Source organism: Pristis pectinata, chromosome 22 (assembly GCF_009764475.1).
Source record: "Pristis pectinata isolate sPriPec2 chromosome 22, sPriPec2.1.pri, whole genome shotgun sequence".
In the NCBI taxonomy this organism is placed as follows: domain Eukaryota; kingdom Metazoa; phylum Chordata; class Chondrichthyes; order Rhinopristiformes; family Pristidae; genus Pristis; species Pristis pectinata.
The window spans coordinates 32762938-32782202 of NC_067426.1; the positions used below are offsets into that span (position 1 = coordinate 32762938).

Consider the following 19265-nt stretch of genomic DNA (forward strand, 5'->3'; position numbering starts at 1 on the left):
GGGTTTTATATTAGATATGTTACTTTCATTTGGTTTAAGAATCAATGAAGAAAGGTTACTAGGGTAACGGAAGTGTCAAGATGTTTTGGGAAATTTAGATGAATGCACTCAGTATTTTTCCCAGGGTTGGGGAATCAAGAACCAGAGGGCATAGGTTTAAGATGAGAGGGGGAATATTTAAAAGGAACTATAGAGGGGCAATTTTTTTTTTACACAGAGGATGGTACGTATATGAAATGAGCTGCCAGTGGAAGCTGTTGAGGCAGGTACAATACAATTTTTAAAAGACAGTGGACAGGTACGTGGATAGTAAAGGTCTATAAGGATATGGGCCAGACAAACAAATGGAACTGGCCTGGATGGGCATTTAGGTCAGCATGACCCAGTTGGGCCACAGGACCTGTTTCCAGGCTGTCTAACTCTAAATTCCTTTGTATAGAAAGTTGTTAAAGTATGGAAGGCTTTGCCAAATGGAGTGGCTGATCAGAGTGATTCACCCATGGAATGGACTTCAGAAAGAGTTCCAGAATTATTTTTTTAAAAAATGATCCTTCAATGGGAAAATATGTTTTCCAAATGGATAAACTAAAGACAAATCAGATGGTTCTCCTAATCCTTAATGTATTGTGCTAATATTACTTTGCAAGAAAAGGTGGACTGCAAGTGAATCAAATGCAGGTTAAATAAAGTTGTGTTTGTGCAGCATCTATCACAATTATTCCAAATGATGTTACAGTCAATTGAGTATACTTGAGGTGTAGTCATTGCTGTAATGTATGAAAAAAAGTAAATTTTTCACAGTGAAGTTCCACAAACATCAATGAAATTATGACTGGACATGTTGAAAGATTTGGCTGAGAGATAAATGTTGACCCATACACGGATGAAAATTTCCCTAATGTCTGGAAGTATCTGTGTTCACCTGAGAGGATACACAAGAACTATGGTTCAAAGTTTTACTTCTACGACAAAACTTTGACAGTGCTTTTGAGAGCGTTAAACTCCACTTACATGGGTGATGTACATATTTTGAGCCAGAGGCTTGAGTGCAGTACTTTCTGACTTAAAGTTAGTATTATATACTGAGCCAATGCTGACACTTAACCCAATTCTCTTTGCCACTCAGGTGGAGTACTTAACTGAAGCATCACTTAAATTATATGTATTATTTAGCTAAAAATCAGCAATTATTTATACCTGATTGGAATTGGGAGCGTGTTTGCAGAGACGCAAAAGTGGAATGGTAGGTGATGGTGAGGAATGAGGGTCTGTCAATCCCGAATGTAAAGTATTACTGTAGATGGTCAAGGGGAAGCGAGAAGCCGCAGAGATGAAATGGAGGTGAACTTCGTGCAAAGAATTGGAAACCATGGGAGGCCGCAAACCTACATTAAGTATAGAGATTTCTGATTTCCTTCTTTTCAGTGGAAAGGAGCTTGAATAAATTGAAACATGATCTCGGGCCATCCGCTGCAGATGTAGACGTCTACAATCAATGAAATAAAATTGGCTCCTGCACGGTAACGGGCGGGAAAACTTGCCTTTCCCTCCGGCCAGGATCACCGGGGCCATTCGACTGGAGCCCGGGGTCGGTTACACACCTTCTCTCGGTACAACCTCATCTTTTATGCCAACCGGCATTACGATTGAAGGAACTGAAATGAGGATTTAGTAATTAATCTCCTTGGCTTTGAGCTCGATGCAAGGTTGGGTGGAGCCGTTCGACGACGCTCGGAATCGACGAGGCCCGCACGAACACCGCATCCGTTCGGTTCGGCAGCGTTGGCGTTCGGAAGGCGTCGGAAGACGCTCGGCGTGGTTCGGCAACACTCGGCAACCTTCGGGCCCAGTCGTGGACTTTCGGAGATCTGGACCCGCCAGCCGCTCTGAAACCGTGTGACGCTGCGTACGAGGCGGTCTGTGTCGGAATCGCTGCTCGGAACCGCACGGCTTTTAGTAGTTTTCAATGAACGGGCTGGTCGCTGTAAGTATGTTAACCCTACATGCGGTGATTAAGCTGGATTGGAGTGAAGGCGGAATCGCCATTTCCCCTCAGGGAGGCCGGCCCGTGCGCCGGTCAGTCGCTGGCCCAAACCCTCTGAAGCGAGTTGTGGGGCAGGCGGCGGCGTGGCTCTCACCATGCTCATGGTCGCAGCTGGCCGGGAGGATGAGGCTTGGGAGACTGCGCTGGGTTGCGGGGCCTGGTTTAATGGAAGGGAGAGAGGGAGAAGAGTTAGTGGAGAATGGGTCAGCACGACGGACAGGCCTACAAAGGCACCGGGCGGCAGCTGGGCCGAGCAGAGACGGGCAAGGCACCGACCACATCAGAGCCGGTCTGAGCTGGGAGTAAAATACGAGGGAGTGACTCCTGGATTGTTTCCGGGTTACTAAGGGAGTTAACACAAGCTGTGGCTTGGCCGTGGAAGAGGAAAGGGATGCGGGCTGTTGCTTGGTTAAATTTTTGTGGGTCTTTGAATTCTTTTGTGGAGTGGGATGGAGTTATGATAGAGCAAAGTTCATCAGATTGTCTTGATTAGACGTATAGGGCAGAAAGATATAACATGCTTGGGCGGAACGAACTACTTCGGGTCTCTTTCCAAAAACTCACGGAACTTTTTCTGTCTGTCTGAGCCATTTATACACAAACTGACAGATTTATTTTTATGCAACTACCATAATGTTGGATGATTAAACATTTCTTAGTGTCTGTATGTGTATGGTATAGGTAAAGCTTTGTGGAAGAAATGGAATATGGTGGGTCTGGAGGCAAAGTAAGAAAGATGCACACATATGGCTTTCTTGTAGACTTGGTTCATTAAAATTATAAATCTATAGAATAATAGAAATGTGTCTGTGGAGGAGGGGAACCATTTGACCCATCAATCCAATGCCAATTTGTAGAACAATTCAGTTTTATTTTCCTCTTTGTAGATGTGCAAATTTTCCCCCAAGTGCTTGTCAAATTCCACCTTGACAGCCCTAATTGTCTTTGTTTCCACCACTTTTCTAGATAGTTCCATATAACAACAGTTAACTAAATAAAGTAAGTTCTCCTTCACCTTTTGTCCCCAACTCTCCAGCCTTTGTCTTCTTTCCTTTCATGCCTCCCTCATACTTTCACTTAAAACTGTTCCCCATTGGTACTTGAACCAACCTGTAATTGGAATGGCTTCTATCTATTTGCTGTATCTGAAGTCTATCAAATTTCCTTTGCTCCAAGAACAACCACACTCTTTCCAGTCTAACCTTGTAGCTGAAATCCTCTGAGTCATTCTAGTCAATCTTTTCCTCACTCCCTTTACAACCATCACAAACTTCCTATAGTGTTATGACCAGAAATGGATAAAGTACCCCAGCTATGATCTAATCATTGTTTTTCTAACATGAGAGAAGTAGGATTTTGGATTAAAGACTGATGGAAGGAAGAAGGGTCACAATTATGCTCTGATCCTGGGAGGGCATGTGTATGGTTTGAGGGTTCCTGTATCATGACAAATGCCAGATAAACATATTACTAGAAAGAAAATTATTCACTGAATGATGGCCTGGAATAGAATAGGCAATGTTTCTACGAAAAAGTTTGGATATAGTTTGACTATCATTTTACTGTATCTAGCTGAACCTTTACACTGACAGCATTTAAGAGACGGGTCAGAACATAAGGCAAGTAGAGGGATAGTTAAGAGGTGGCAGTGTCACTAGATCATCTTTCTCACAAAGAAATAAGTACATTTTTACAGTACCATGATATTTTTAAATTTTAAAATTTATTTAGCTACATATTTCAAAGAAATGGTGATTGTGGTGTAATTTCCTGAACTTTTCTCTGAAACTGCTGTTTTGACATTATGCAGATGAAAGTATTTTTAGCCATGAAAGTTGCTTAAATTGTTGCTGCTAGTATGGTTGGGTTACTGAAATTTAGTACGTTTAAAGGTGCTAATGATTTCTGCAATAAAACAGGATACAGTAAGCACTTTCTTGTGAAAAGTAAATGTCCACAAAACCAAGTGTCATATAAATTCATGCTTTCAGTATTTTAAGGGTATGTGCCTTTGGACATACTGTCATTTGCAATTCAGTGCTTGAATGTGTTTCATGGTATAGATTGGAAACTCCTAACTGCAATCCATTGTTTCTGACCACTGGAATGCAATCCTAGTTCTTGTCAGATAATAGGGTTTATAGTCTTTCATCCTGGTGGCATTTGAAATGAGGCATGCCTACTAGAATGAGATGCTAGATAGACCTTTCTGAGAAATGATATGCCAGAACTGGACTTGTTTAAAAATGAAGATGGTAGGGTGAAGAACAAGAATTACTGAGAAGTAAAAACAGAAATTGCTGCTTAAGAGGTTTCTTCATGCTGTCTGGTGAGAGCAGAAACAAAGAATATAATAATTAGTTTTGGGTGATTGTAAAATAGTGGTTTATGGAGCATGACCATAAAAGATCAACAGTTTTAGTGAAAGGTACGCACTTGTATAACTTTCACATCCAGGGAACTTCCCAGTGACTATGGAGACAACAAAAGTTTAAAAAAAACCAAAATTTTGAAACCCCTCAGCTACTTGGACAGCATCTGTGAAAAGAGAAACTGAGGTAGAAATGGTTAATATTTCAGATCCAAGATCCTTTATCACTTCTGATGAGGGATCTTCAACCTTAAGAGTTAACCCTTTTTCTCTATCCACAGATGCTGCCTGACCTGAGTGTTTCCAGGATCCGCTTTTATTTCAGGTTTCCAGCATCTGCAGTTTTTAATTTTTCGTATGCAGGCAACAAAATGCTTTTTGATGTGTAGATGAGGCCGTGATTTGTTTCCTAAGATTCCATTGCTGCCATCTTTTTCATTGTATGCTGTAAACTTTGATCAACCAACAGAATGTTATATGGAATAGCATAGTCATAGGAAGACTGATGTTTGTTGATATTCTAAATTTATCAAACAAAAATGTATGGTTGTCTACCAAGAATGGTTAGTAAATGAGCTTCAGTGACTCAAGGAATAATCAACCTCATTAAAACACTATTATCAACATTAAGAATCTCTGAATTTTTTGCTCTGATTGTCCATCAAATCATGAGAAAGAGAAAATTGTTGTAATGTGACTATTCAGGATAAATCTGAAGAAAGTACGACTATTCTAAAATACAGGATGCATTTAGCACATTGAACTGCTTTTATTACATTCAGTTCACTGATTTGATCAGTGTTGTACTGAAATACAAACATAGAAGACTTTTCAATCTGATGGTGGTATTTGTAAATTACTTAGACTTGTACATTAAAGAGTACGTTCGTTGAAAGATGCAAATTATAACATTGCCTTTCGTTTTAGCTTCAGTTAAGTATGCTTAAACCTGAATAACCAAGTTGGGATTATTGGTAGGGCTGCATATTTGACATACCTTGTGCTCCTAATGCTTGGATCTCAGTGGGACATTGCAGTTTTATGGATTACTCCTATAACAAAAGTGAAGTATATTTTTATTTCTGTCTTAAAAATTCAGGAACTATTTGCAAAACAGTTCCAAGACTGAATGAATTATACAGGCTTACAGATTCAATTATTAAGTTCCATATGAAACAGATATGTTTTTCCATAGGACATAGTTGAACCTTCTAAACGTGACCTACATTTTGGGAAGTATTTTTCCTGCTTTCACTCTTCAGGTGGATCTTTTGTTGCCATTTGGATTTCAGTAAATTTGTCAGGTGAAACTTCAAACCATACTTTTTTTTCAAAAATCTTCCAGCCCTGAAGGATTTTGTCATTCCAAACTGGAGTACAATTGATCTATAACACCAGTATAATGAATTGCACTAGTTGAATGTAATATATGATGAATTTGGAATATCGCAACAAGAACATACTTGATGTCTTGAGCTTAATTTTTCCTGAGAGAATATTAGCACTGGAACTCTGTTACCCCAGTAAGAAAATTTGAGTAATTTAGTGATTCTTTTCTACTGTTTTTACATTTGACAATACTAAATGGCAAACTGTAACTGAATAATGTAAGCTTTGAACATATCGTATCTGTTTGTTGACTATGTTCTATAGGAGATTTCTGTCTGCTTTCTGTTCACATGGTCTCTTTTTCCTAAAGCTGAACACTTCATGTGCCGGATATGTTAGGGCAAGTGTTCAGCACTCAGTACTGTTTGGCAAAGGATCTGGGAAGCTCTTGAGTTAATGAACAAAAGTTAGAGGATAAGCTATTACTTATACAACAGCTAAAGATACAAAATAAGAGAGTTGAAGCGTATCTTTGTTGGATGAGCACTCTGCGTTCACTTGCATAAGAGCAACACAGTATCAGTGTCAGAAACTTTGGGTATGTCCAAGCTAATAACGTCATAAGTCAAAATGTTTAAATACATAATGCATGACATGTGTTTGGAATTCCTAAACAGCGAGGCTTGGGTTTGGAAACTTCTAGGTCACTTCTCTGCTTTAAAAAGTTGTGCTGCTGTCCCAACTAATAATGAGATGGAAATAATTCAGAAATCTATTCCGTGTGATAAACACTTGCAGCATTTAAATGGGGCATTTACCAGTGCTTTCACTGCCTAGGTTTGTTAATACAGTATCCTGGTTAGCCATCAATGGGAAAAATTACTTGCCTTTTTCTGAATCTGGGGGATTAAATTGAAGTGGGCACGTTTCAAAGTTTAAGTTTTTACTGCTTTGTGTTCATAGTGAAAATGTATTTTCTATAAAAGATTTGATTTCCTCAGAGGGAAAAGTAAGCATGTTGTCAAAATGATTTTTTAGTATAGAAACATTGGATTACGTGAAAACAAAAATTCATGTCTAATTCAAGATGTGTATGGGATTCAACATCATCCATCTGAATTAAAGTATTTTTCATGCTGGTCATTTGACGAAGTTAAAAGGGGTTAGTTCTCATGTCTGAGACCTGGAAATGACATGTAAAAGCTAAACTTGGTGTGAAAATATGGAATATGCGTCACGATTCTGAGTGTGCTGGCAGAAGAAGGATCCTTATTGTATAAGCATAGTTCACAGGAAATAAAAGCAAGAGTAGGCCTCTGATGCCTGCTCATGCTTCAATAAGATTGTGGCTGATCTTTTATCTCGTGCCACTTCTATGCACTAACCCCATATGCTTTGATTCCCTTAATATCTATAAAAAAAATCTATTACTTTCTTTCTTGAATATGCTCAATGACGAAGACTACACAGTCGTCATTGGTAAAGAATTCCTAACATTTACTATTCAGTGGGTTAAGACATTGCTTATTATCTATCCTGAATGGTCAATCCTTTACTTCAAACCCCTGGTTTTGGACATGCCAGCCAAGGGAAGCATCGTCACTACATCTACCATACCAAGCTACATATTTTCAGTGAAATAACATCTCATTTATGTAAGGGAGAGTTTGCTTAAGTTCTCATTAGACAAACCCACCATCAAGTGAATCTACATTGCACTCATCAGTCACAAGCATTTCCTCCCTTTGGGAGGGAGATCAGATCCTCATACTGATTTGATTGTCATCAGGGCCCTATATAACTGGATCAAGCTGTCTCTGCTCTTGTGCTCAAATCCCCTTACAATCAATGAAAACAGACCTGCTCCGTGTCTTCCTATTTGCTATATCTGCATGATAACTTCAAGCACAAGAGCACAAAAACAGAAAATGTTGGAAAAACTCAGCAGGTCGGGCAGCATCTGTGGGAAGGGAAACAATTAATATTTTGGGTCTACAGCCCATGTATGAACACGTACAAGGAACCCTAGTTTCTCAGAATAGCTATAAGTTGAAGACTTTCACCATTTTAAAAAAACTTGCCATTCTATTTTATCCACCAAAGTGGATGACTTCACATTTTTGCGCATTGATATTCCATCTGCCCAGACAGGTTAGGTGAAAATGATTCTCTGAAGGCTCTGCATCTTCTCCATAGCCCATAATATCAATCAGTTTTCAATCCAAATGATCACAATCCCTGCAGCATTCTTCAGACCACAACCTCCCAACCTGAAAATGATCCCATTTATTCCTACAGTTGTCTGTCTGCTAACCAAAGCTGAATCAATACCAATACCAATACCACCCCACTGCCTGCAATACTCTGCATCCTAATGTTGTTTAATAACCTCTTATGTGGCACTTGGGGAAGGCCAGAAACATCACATCAACTGGTTGCCCTTATCTGTTCCAGTTACAGATTTGTCAAATGTGCTTTCCCTTTCATAAACTTATGATGGCTCTATTCAATATTATTTTCTAACAGTCCTATCACCACTTCTTTGGGAATGGGTTCCAGCACTTTTCCTATCACTCTAAATTTACTTGGATCACCAAGCCCAAGTAAGTCTATTAGCTGTTGACATAGAGGGATTATGGTTATGTAGAGTTCTGCATTATATGCACCTGACATTTTGATAAAGCAGGGCCAAAAAAAACGAGACATCTGCAAATTATAGGTGTGTTGTTAAAAGAGAACCTCGCAAAGGGTTGCACAAAGGCACAGTGGTTAGTACTGCTGCCACACAGCTCCATCAACCCAAGTTTGATCCTGACCTTGGGTGTGATCTCTGTGGAATTTCCCCCAAGTGTTCCAGTTTCATCCCACATGCCAAAGGTGTTTGGTAGGTTGGCTGCCGTAAATTGCCCCTAGAATAAGGGGGAGGGGTTGATGAGGATGCAAGAGGAAAAGAAGGATTCGTGTGGATGAGTGCTTTGGTCAACACAGACATGGCTAAAGGGCCCATTTCCATGTTCTGTGACTGACTCAATGACATTGATTCATTTTTCATTGCCATCCAAGTGAGGTTGAAGTTATGCTGTGCCTCTGGCCATGGGGATCGAAAAGGGTGCTAATGACCTTTCAGACTTACAAACTGTAAGGAGTTTGTACGTTCTCCCGTGTCTGCATGGGTTTCCTCCGGGTGCTCCGGTTTCCTCCCACATTGCAAAGGTGTACGGGTAGGTTAATTTGGGTTTAAAATGGGCAGCGCGGACTCGTTGGGCCAAAAGGGCCTGTTACCACGCTGTAAATAATAAAAAAAAGTCTCAATGTGGCTCACTGTAGTTATGTTTTTGGTATAACCATATGCCTTTCTCTACATGCTGACTTAATGCATGTGGGCTGGTATTATTGATCACTTCATTTGGGGTCCCTCTGGAAGATATCTTGAAGGAGCAAAGTGGTCCTTGATTGGAAAAGCTGCTCACGAGATGCTTACTTATTGTGCTAGGCTGTGGAATTACTGGCAAGCTGTACCTCTTGTAGGACTGATGGTGAGCTACGGCCAGATCTTCATTTGGTTGTGTTACCCAAGCTATGCCCTTTCAATTCAGAAAAACAACTAACTTGATATAATATTGTATAAAACGCAGATTTTAAGAGGTTGTATTTAAACAAACATTTTAAAGACTAATGTGATCTTTGGTGTATTTTGTTTTGTTTATTTCAGTTTTAAGATTTACTAAGTTGTAAGGCAAGGTTTTCAGTTGACCAATTCATTCCTGAAGGTTGGTTATATTTTGAAATGGAACTGAAGACCTTGTGAATGAAACATTTTTTTAATGCTTTGATGAAATGATATACTGAGTAAGATCTGTGGCTTGATGTTGGTTTAAAAAAATAATGGAAGACCTTGTTCATCAGCTTAAATGATGATTATTCAAAAATTGTGTATTTTTGTTAAGTATGGTTCATTGTTGAAAACTTTAGTTAATCTCTAATATGTAAATCTAACAATTTAAAGGAGAGTCCATATCTGTAAAATTGTCTATATATGTGCCATTGTAATTTTTTGACAAAGGTGCAAAGAACATCTGGGGGCTTTGTAACGGTCCATTTCCTAATAGGGAAAGAAAGTTGTTTTCATGTTATAAAGGTAGTGAATAGCAAAAATGGTTTGGTTCTTGACAATGCTGCAATAAAAACTGAAACTAATCAGCTGATCTTAATCAGACTACATGCTATCTGCTGCTGTGTTGGTGATAATCTCCAGTGGATCACTGTGCTGACATTCAACGTGGCATGGTGATTCTATTAAGCACTAGAGTTATTGTTGGGGGGAATAGAAATTTAAAAGAAACCTCGAAGTTTTTCACAGGAAGATGTTTCCTGACTCTTTTATGTAGCGAAGATGTAGTCACTATGAAACAGAGAATAAACTGCTTGATTAGAAGTGTCATCTATGTTACAACTGATACTGGCAAAAATGTAATAAGCATATAGATCAGGGGGCTGCTGATCTTTAATAATGACATTTTTGACCAGGCTTTCTGTTAGTAATTTAATTTGGAATGCTAAGTTCTCAAAGACACCCTTTTGAAACCAAATATATTTTGGAGTCTATCCAATAGTGTACAGGTTATCGAGGATTAATGCACCATTTTTAGGAATCAGTGATTGTCTGGCATGCAGCAAAAGGTGTGGGCTGATTTTTAACTTATTTACAGTTAGCACAGTGTTAGCTACAGTTATGCATGGGAAAGGCTCAATGGTTTAATTTGGAAGCCTTTTTTTTTATAAAATTGTTCCAATATATTTGCAGGGAGGGGAGCATTTTGGATCCTTACCATGTGATAGCAAGTGTCCCAATTAATTTTTGAGAAATGTGTATGCTATTTTGTAGATTTATGCAGTATTTGCTTTTACCTGATGAAGCCATTTCAAACTTTACACTTGACTACTAGGAGTGAAGGTTTTTAGAACTTTTGGTGTGTATACAGTTTTACTAATTATCAATAACAATCAAAGGAAAATGTATTTAGCAAAATAATGATTTTTATTTTTGTAATGTGTACCTCTTGTATGATTTAATTAGTGTGGATGGAGAAGTACCATGTGTTATGCCTTTAATTCTTTGGGGGCAGAGGGAAAGGATCCATTATCTGATAATTAGCCTTTCAGTGGAATACTAATGCACAATCCACTTTTCTAGCATTTTATATGAAAATGCTTAAAATATAGTCTTTCAAGTAATATAAGAATACAAGGGGAAAACAAAATTAGGATATGGTCAGGAATTCTTTCATATGCATTCTTTTGCATTTTGATTTGCGGGTGGTGAATCTCTGGAATTCTTTACTGGAAGGTGGTATTGTCTGCTAGAAGGAAGTAGGTAAATGTTTGAAAAATTTGGGAACTGGGGGCTATGGAGAACTGTCACAGAAAAGGAGATGAGGCCTGGGGCAGATCAACCATAATCGTATTGAATGGCAGGGTAGGCTTGAAAGGTCCAGTGGCACACCCCTGCTCCTATCTCCTTGTATTCTTGAGGTCTGAATTTATGCTCTCTTCCTTTCTTAATATCCCAGCTTGAAAATAACTAATTCAAGACTTCCAGTTATTTTCATTGTGTACACTAAACTTGCATGCCCATAGTGAAAATTTTGCACATAAGTAACGGAGTCGCTTATCAGAAATGGTCCTTTAAATGCCCTTATTTATAAGCCTTTGTATTTGGCCCAGAGTCCATTGCAAATGTGTTGTAGATGCATACTCAAGAAGGGTTGTAGGCCTGTAAAAACAAGCATCTCTGCAAGTTTGTAGAGCTGCACATTCTGGAAGCCACTTTGTTCATTTGCAGATTGATCTCTACAGGCTCATTATGAAGTGTAATAAATATTGTGGTTTATAATGTGTTGATACACTCTTCCTCACCAAATAGATAGCATCAAAGTGGTTTGAAGAATGTGTAAACCCTTTAGGTTTGAATGCATTTCTGTAATATAGTTTCACTTCCAGCTTGGCTGCCTTTGCTTGCATCTATCGCCTTACTATCTTTGCTAATATGGAATGTTCAGAAAATATTACTGCATCAGAACAGACCAACTTAAACCACCACAAAGTGTCTAAAAACATTTGTTTTGGCCTACCAATGGCATAATAATTCAATGAACTGTTGTGTACCAAATGGATTCCTTGCAGAGGCCCCGAGTCACAGAATGAAAGAGCAGACAATTATCGCCATCATTCACTTAAGGAGTGGCCATGGTAGATGGTGCCATCTTACTTTTATCTTCCATCTGTAGCGTCCCATCTGTTTATAGAGCTCCCTGCTCACCTCACCAAGTTCTGCATGTAAATCCCACCCCACTATTACTACTACCACAAAATGTCCTGATCTGGCTATGACACTTATTTAATTTGTTTCACTAATATTTTATGAAGGAAGATAACCCTTAATATTTAGTTTTGTAAAATCTTGTATTGAATTTTTAAAATGTTTATCAATATGTGATTATAGGCATATTTTTCTGCACAACCAGGTTATGATCATTTGAAGATTAATTTGGTTGCAACTGTGGAAGACGTAAAATTAAAATGTATGCATCAGTTTGAAGACAATAATTGTGAAAGCTGGAAATTATCTGCCATTTGAGTACTTACCTATTTTTACTTATTCCTGCTGTGCAAAGTGTTTGACTGAAATATGTATGTCTTATGCAGGCAAAAGTGGCCAAATTGGAATCAAAACATTCAGTCAAGAAAGGCTTTTTATTTGTGTATATGTGCAGAGATAATAAATCAGGGATCAGGTTAAAAGATCTATATTAAATAGAGCAGGTACCATTTGAAGAAGGAGCTCTGGATGAATGTGTAGAAGAGGAATAAGTGGATTGTTTGTGGATAAAAGATTAGAAAGTCTCGAGACTTTAGGATAAATGTTGCACGATTAATTGGTAGTCGGGTCTGATTTAATTGGAACATGAGAATTGTAGAATGGCTTCAGCATAGAAGGAAGGCACTCAGCCTGTCGAGTCCATATCAGCTCAGTTCAGAAGCGATCCAACTAGTTCGACTCCCTTGTCCTCTTTTCCCATCACTCTTTGCTTTCACATACCCATTGAGTTCCTTTTTGAATGTTGTAATTGAATCTGCCTCTGTTATCTTGGGAAGAGCATTTCATATCCCACCCAATACCTTAAGTTGTTTTTCCTCACCTCAACTTGTGAGAAGCAAGCGTAATTGATAATTTCAGAAAAGAAAGTTGCTAAACAAAAAGGAGTTGCATTGGTAGATATGTAAAGGTAATTTATCAACATGAGAGGAAGGAACAAAGTGTGCCTGTATGAAGAATGAGATTACAACAGAGTTGGTTACACAAGGGTTTGAGTTGTGGACAACTGCAAAGACCAGTTCCCGGGTGCATTAGTTGGTTGGCAAGGACTAAAAATGACAGTCAATTTCTTGTGGTGTTATACATGGAAAATTAAGGTCAGGAATAATATTGGGTGAAGCAGGTTTGGAGTCAAGGTATACAGAGTGTACAGAAATAGTTTGTCACCAATAAAAGCTCATTCACTGGTGCAACACCTGTCCCTTCACTTCCTTCCTCAGCACTGCCGAAGGACCCAAACAGTCCTTCCGAGGTGAGGCAGAGATATGCACCTCCTCCTCTACCCCGATCTGTTGCATTCAGTACTCACAACGTGGCCTCCTCTATGTCAGTGAGACCAAGCGTAGACTAGGCAACTGTTCAGGTTGCATGTCATTTCAACTCCCATTCCCATACTGATCTGTCTGTCTTTGGCCTTCGCCATTGCCATTGCTGAGACCAAACGCAGATTAGAACAACACTTCATATTTTGCTTGGGTAGCCTACAACCCAATAGTGTGAACATTAATCTTTCCAATTTCAGTTAACCCACACCCCTATATTCCTTTCCTTTCCCACTTCCACCTGTCCATTCAGGTTCTCTCTCCCTTTGTTCATCTTTTCCATCCCTTCCGCCCCATTAACCAGACGTTATCTCCCCCCACCTAATTCCATCTGTCTGTCACCCATATACTATCTACCTGGGTTTCTTCTCCCTTGGTTCACCTTTCCTATTCCCTCCCCCACCTGGTTCCATGTCTCATTCATTCTTCCCTTATCTGGTTCCATCTATCACCTAGCAGCCTCCGTCTCAACCATACCTCTCCCTGATTTGGATCCATCTGCCCATCATCACCCCCTCATCTGGTTGCACCTATTACTTACCACCCTCTGTCTTAACCCTCTTCTCACTTCTATATACTGGCTGTCTTTCCTCTATACTCTCAGGCCTGACGCGTGTCTCAACCCAAAATGTTGACCATCCCTTTGCCTCCACAGATGCTGCTTAATCCAGAGTTTTTTCAGCAGTTTTTGTTTTGCATCAGATGCTAGCATCTGCAGTCTCCAAATCTCATCCTTTCTGATTCTAGATTATATTGACGCCAAGGTATATGTAAATCATTAAATAATTTGACTGTTATGAAGAGGCAATTACCTAACATGAATGCAAAGGGAAATCCCAGCTTTAAACCAGAAGGCGATCTTTGCCTTTCAGTCTTGGAATTTAAATGGAACTAAAGGGTGACAGAGTGCACAGAATACTTTCCATATCAAAGCCAATATTGGGATTTTTTTTACACACATCAGATGTTTAATTTTGTTGAGGTGTTTCTATGTGAGTGTGCGAGAGTGAGATCATGTTCACCCTGTAATGATCTTCAATGAAAACTATATTCTCAACCAAAGGAATAATTTCTAATTAAACTGCAGGATTGCATATATTGCCAGATACTCTTACCCTACAATCCTTTATTGCAATCAAGATGGATTATCCTTTCTAATTCACTTCTTAAATGTCGACTGTTCATTTCCCTCCATAGATGCTGCCTGACCTGCTGAGTTCTCCAGTATTTCTTGTGTGTTGCTCCAGATTTCCAACATCTGCGGTCTCTCTTGTCTCACTTCTTAAAATGCTTTACCATTTTAGGAGGGATGTTCTTTCTGTAGGTGTTGCAAGCAAGTTTTTTTTAAAAACACAAATTTGGCTGTGTATGACCTATTTTGTTCAGGCTAAAATGCTTCCAGGAGGATTGATAACTGCTGAATTACTGGTCTGTCTGGCTACAAATGTGGGGGTCCTAAATCATGTCTAAATGAGTCAGGTATTACATGATATCCCATTTGTGTTAACTTTGATTTAGGGAAAATTGTAATTGACACTATCTTGAGAAAATAAGAATGAAAAGGACAATACTTGTAACATTTTTGTCAGCTATGCACTGAATTTGAATTTGTCATGTACATATTGAAAAGTTAGACAGAGAAAATCTAAAATTTTAGGTTAACATGACTGCTTCCATGGCGAAATACAATTCCATTTATCCATTGACCACAAAATACTACATTTCAAAACATGGGTTTTGTTAGTTGCCTTTTCAGAAGACCATTGCAAAAGTTGCTAAATCTACAACTTTATCTGGCACAACAAAATCATCAGAAATTTTTAAATTTTAAATTTTATTTACAGCATGGTAACAGGCCCTTCTGGCCCAACGAGTCCACGCTGCCCATTTTAAACCCCTATCAACCTACCTGTACGTCTTTGGAACGTGGGAGGAAACCCACGCAGACACGGGAGAATGTACAGACTCCTTACAGACAGCGGGAATCGAACCCCAATCGCTGGCGCTGTGATAGTGTCGCGCTAACCGCTATGCTACCGTGCTGCACAAAGGAACTGTTCCCTGACCAGGAAATTGTGTTATAAAATCCAAGTGAAAAACAAATGCCTATGATCTAAGATATAGCATTGACCATATCTAAGTGTTTGATTAAGAGATGTGTATTAGCATTTCAAACTTTTGAAATATCAGTGGTATACTATGCTTGTGAAACTTATTTTTCCAAAAAAAGACACAAGATGGCCTAATTTAGACTTTGAACAATCTTGAGTGCTTTCGATGTTTATTCTATTCAAAACGAGCATTAATGGTGTAAGATCTGAGCTAAAACAAAACCACCTAATTAAATCTATTTCAAACTCCCTTATTCCATGATTGTTTTTTGGCTGTTGAGTCAGTAACTCTAAATATGCAAACAGGATATAGGGTGGTGTATCTTCAGTGGTTAGTTCTATATCTTTTGGAATTTGCTGTTTTTTAATATTAATTATGTGTATATTTAATGTGAATTATGTGTATAACTAATAATGTGAATATTTAAAGTTAACTTTCTTGGGGAGGGCAGATGTCCCTGGAATTCTGTAGAAGCTGAAATTTTTAAGGAGTTCATCCAGAAAAAAAAATTATACTGAGTAAAATTAGAGGAGAATATAGTGGTTAAGTTTGTGGACTTGTAGCCAGAGACCTGAACTGTTGATTTGGGATGTTTAAATTGAACCCAGGTCACTGGAACTGTAAAGCAGCAGCACCAACTGCTGCATCATTTTGCTGCTTTTAGCTAGTCTGCCTAATATGTGACCCCAGGCTGCTGACTGTTAATTAACTGCTCTCTGAAATAACCTAGCAAGCTACTCAGTTAATGGGAAAATTAACGACTGATATTAAATGCTGGCCTCACTAACGACATCCACGTCTCATAGAACAGATTGGGAAATCCCCATGAAAATTAATTTTCTGTATAAATGGATGATTCCTGAACTCTAGTTTTGTTGGTCTCGCCTACACTGGATTTTGCAAAGCTTCCTGCCGTCAACTTCAGTGGGAAAGAATAACGAGCTGCTTGAGGTCCTTTGTCTTGTTTTTTTTTGTGGTGCCTCTGTCAAGTGACTTTATTTTCCACATGAGGGCCAATACTTGAAGTGCCCATTTTGACGGTGGATGGGACAGCTAAACTTGTCTGTCTTAGGCAGACTAAGCCCGCTTTCTTAAGCAGGTTTCACTGGATAAACAGTAAGGAACCCCAACATACTTCCCTTTTTCCTTTTAGTCCAAGAGGGCAACTGTAGGGATCAAGCTGAGGAAAGTTACTTTGATATTTGTGGAGAATGGAACCAGGGACCTTCTGGTATGATTTAATGTTATCCTGGACTTGCCCAGTAGGGTAGTACATAAATGACATTATCTAATAGTTTAGTACACTTTTGGTTATACGAATGTGTGATTTTTGCCAAAACTGCATAATGCTGGCTAAGTTACTTGAAACAAGCATTTTCGTACTAAATTATGTAAAGAATAGAAGCATGTGGGTGCTTATTGTTTGTTCAAGCATATTTGTTGTTGTTCTGTGATTGAAATGCTCTGTGACCACTTGGCTGCTCAGTAGGAATTTGGGGAAATTATTCAAGATCAGTTTTAATGCTGATTTTATTTTCCCTCATTGAATATATTCAAATCTTTGTTTGTAGTGTCTAAGTGAAAACTAAGCAAAAAAACTAGATATTTAAATAAAAAAAAATGTTAGAATTTTGATTGGTCTGTTGGTGGAACTTAGGGGAAATAAGTGACAAAAAAGATAAATTGTGCTGAATGACAAAGTCCATACTTCTGTTGACTTTATGAAGCAGTATTTATTTGCCCAAGTGCCCCCCCTTTGCCATATCTTTACAGTTAAAAAGTTTACTTTTATTATATTGTTTGCTTATAGCAGCAGATAATTTTAACTTTTTTTGTAATATTATTCCTCAAGCCATGGACTTGCTAAATCAAAAGTGTTTTGATTATTTGCTCCAGGAATAGATTAGTGATTTAATAAACTTTTTTTGGATTTTATAATGGCCTTTTCTTTTTTTGTGGACACTTCTATGTTGGTTATTTTGAAAATCAGTGACAGTTCCATTGCCTTAATTCAGTTCCTAATGACAGGTCCGTATCAGCAACTAATAATGAAGACTAATTATAATTTTACATCATTTTACGAGCCTGCTCAAAACATATACAAAAATGTCTGGTTAGAGAAAGTTGGTTGCCTTTGATTCTGCCCTGAACTCAAATTACCGAAGCTTGGTAAATGTTTCAACTCCTGCAGTTGATATTTATTCTGCATTTTCTCAGAAATGATTTTTATTTTATCTTAAAGCCTCTCAGTTTCTTGGAAGGGAAGTTTTCATGTTTTGATGTAAACATAAAATCTATTCATCTAGCTTTTCAGAGGAATTCCAGCAAGGAGACTGAAATGAACCTAGAATTAAAATGTGCTTTACAATATTATTGAAAACTCTTTCTTGGTTAGTAATTTACCCACTCCCTTTAATTTCAGAGGGAGTTCTTGCTTCCTGTAAGAATTTGGCACTAAAAATCGAGTCCTGAGATCCTTGGGTAATTGCTCACAGCGCATGATGATCGTGCTGCTCATTGCACACATTGTGTGCTTGGGGATAATTATCCAATTATAATGTTGAAAAGATTTTACTCCAACTGGTAATGTTCCAACTGCATGTGCAAACACAGACTCGCAACAATTATTGTAGGAAACTTTACTTCCTTGTTTTTGGCATATTTTCCAATTATTAATTGGCTTACTGCAATTGTGACAGTGTGTCAGATATTGGAGGCATGTATACATGAGAAATTCAATGTCTAGGTAGTTTATTTTAAAAAGTTGGCACTTCAGCTGCTATTTATTTAACAAATTATTTTGGTAAAATATTTGCATTTGTTCCAATTGAACCTTGCACTACTTAAAATGATTAATAAATGGAAGTTCATTGTTAATTTTTCTGCCAACATCTGCGGAGAGAAATTGGATTGGGTGACTGAGAAGTTCACAAGTAAAACTCTTGGTAAATAAAAGTTGTAACTAAATTAAGAAAAGTCGAGCTTTAAAAACATATCCAGGATTTTTTTGTTGGCACTAACTATATTTCATATTCACTTTAAGGAATTTTTGGAGTTTATCTCACCAGTAATAATACCTATAATCTTTGGCTGTTGATGGGTAATTGCTCACGGCACATGTTTGTTACATTGTTAAATTCAAAGTGTACAAAGAATAATTGAGTACCAGGTAAATAAGTCAATGGATAGTCAGCAAAACTCTGATAATCTAGCATGCTTAGAACTTTGGTGGTACCAGACTAGCTGGTTTTCTGAATGTTATTTCTATTGATACTCCGCATTTTTAATTCACTTTTTTTTAGATGTTACACAGTATTATATTAAAATTTCCAGTGAACCATGTAAGTTCAAGGGGAATGTAACTGGCCTCTTGGTCAGTGGAAAAGGAGTGCAGAAAATAGTACAATATTAATCTTTTATCTCGGATATATGGAAAATAAAAGCTTAACTGGGCTGACTGCTAGAGTAAAACTCCGATAATCAACAATCCAACTATTCAGCAATCCCATTGGTTTGGCATCTGGTTCATTGGATAACGTTCACTATCTTTCCTTTCCACCCACTGGGGCCGCAGTTCCCTTGCTCCCTTTCAACTTGTCAGCACCCTGGTTCCTGCGTGCATAATTTAATTGTTTATTAATGGATAAGTTGTTACCATAACTATTTTAAAAGCTCTTTAGAGTAGTGTGTATTTACTTTACATTCCAAGTC

At 38.2% G+C, this 19265-nt stretch overlaps 1 protein-coding gene across 1 annotated transcript in view; it reads left to right on the forward strand.

Annotated features, from left to right (window-relative positions):
- The first annotated feature begins 1193 nt into the window (after positions 1-1193).
- The window catches only part of LOC127581643 (protein tyrosine phosphatase type IVA 2-like), a 73619-nt gene continuing 55547 nt past the window's right edge, over positions 1194-19265 (forward strand). Inside the window, exon 1 of the mRNA XM_052036202.1 lies at positions 1194-1984. The gene's annotated coding sequence lies outside the window, so the exon portion shown is untranslated. The remainder of the gene's footprint in view (positions 1985-19265) is intronic.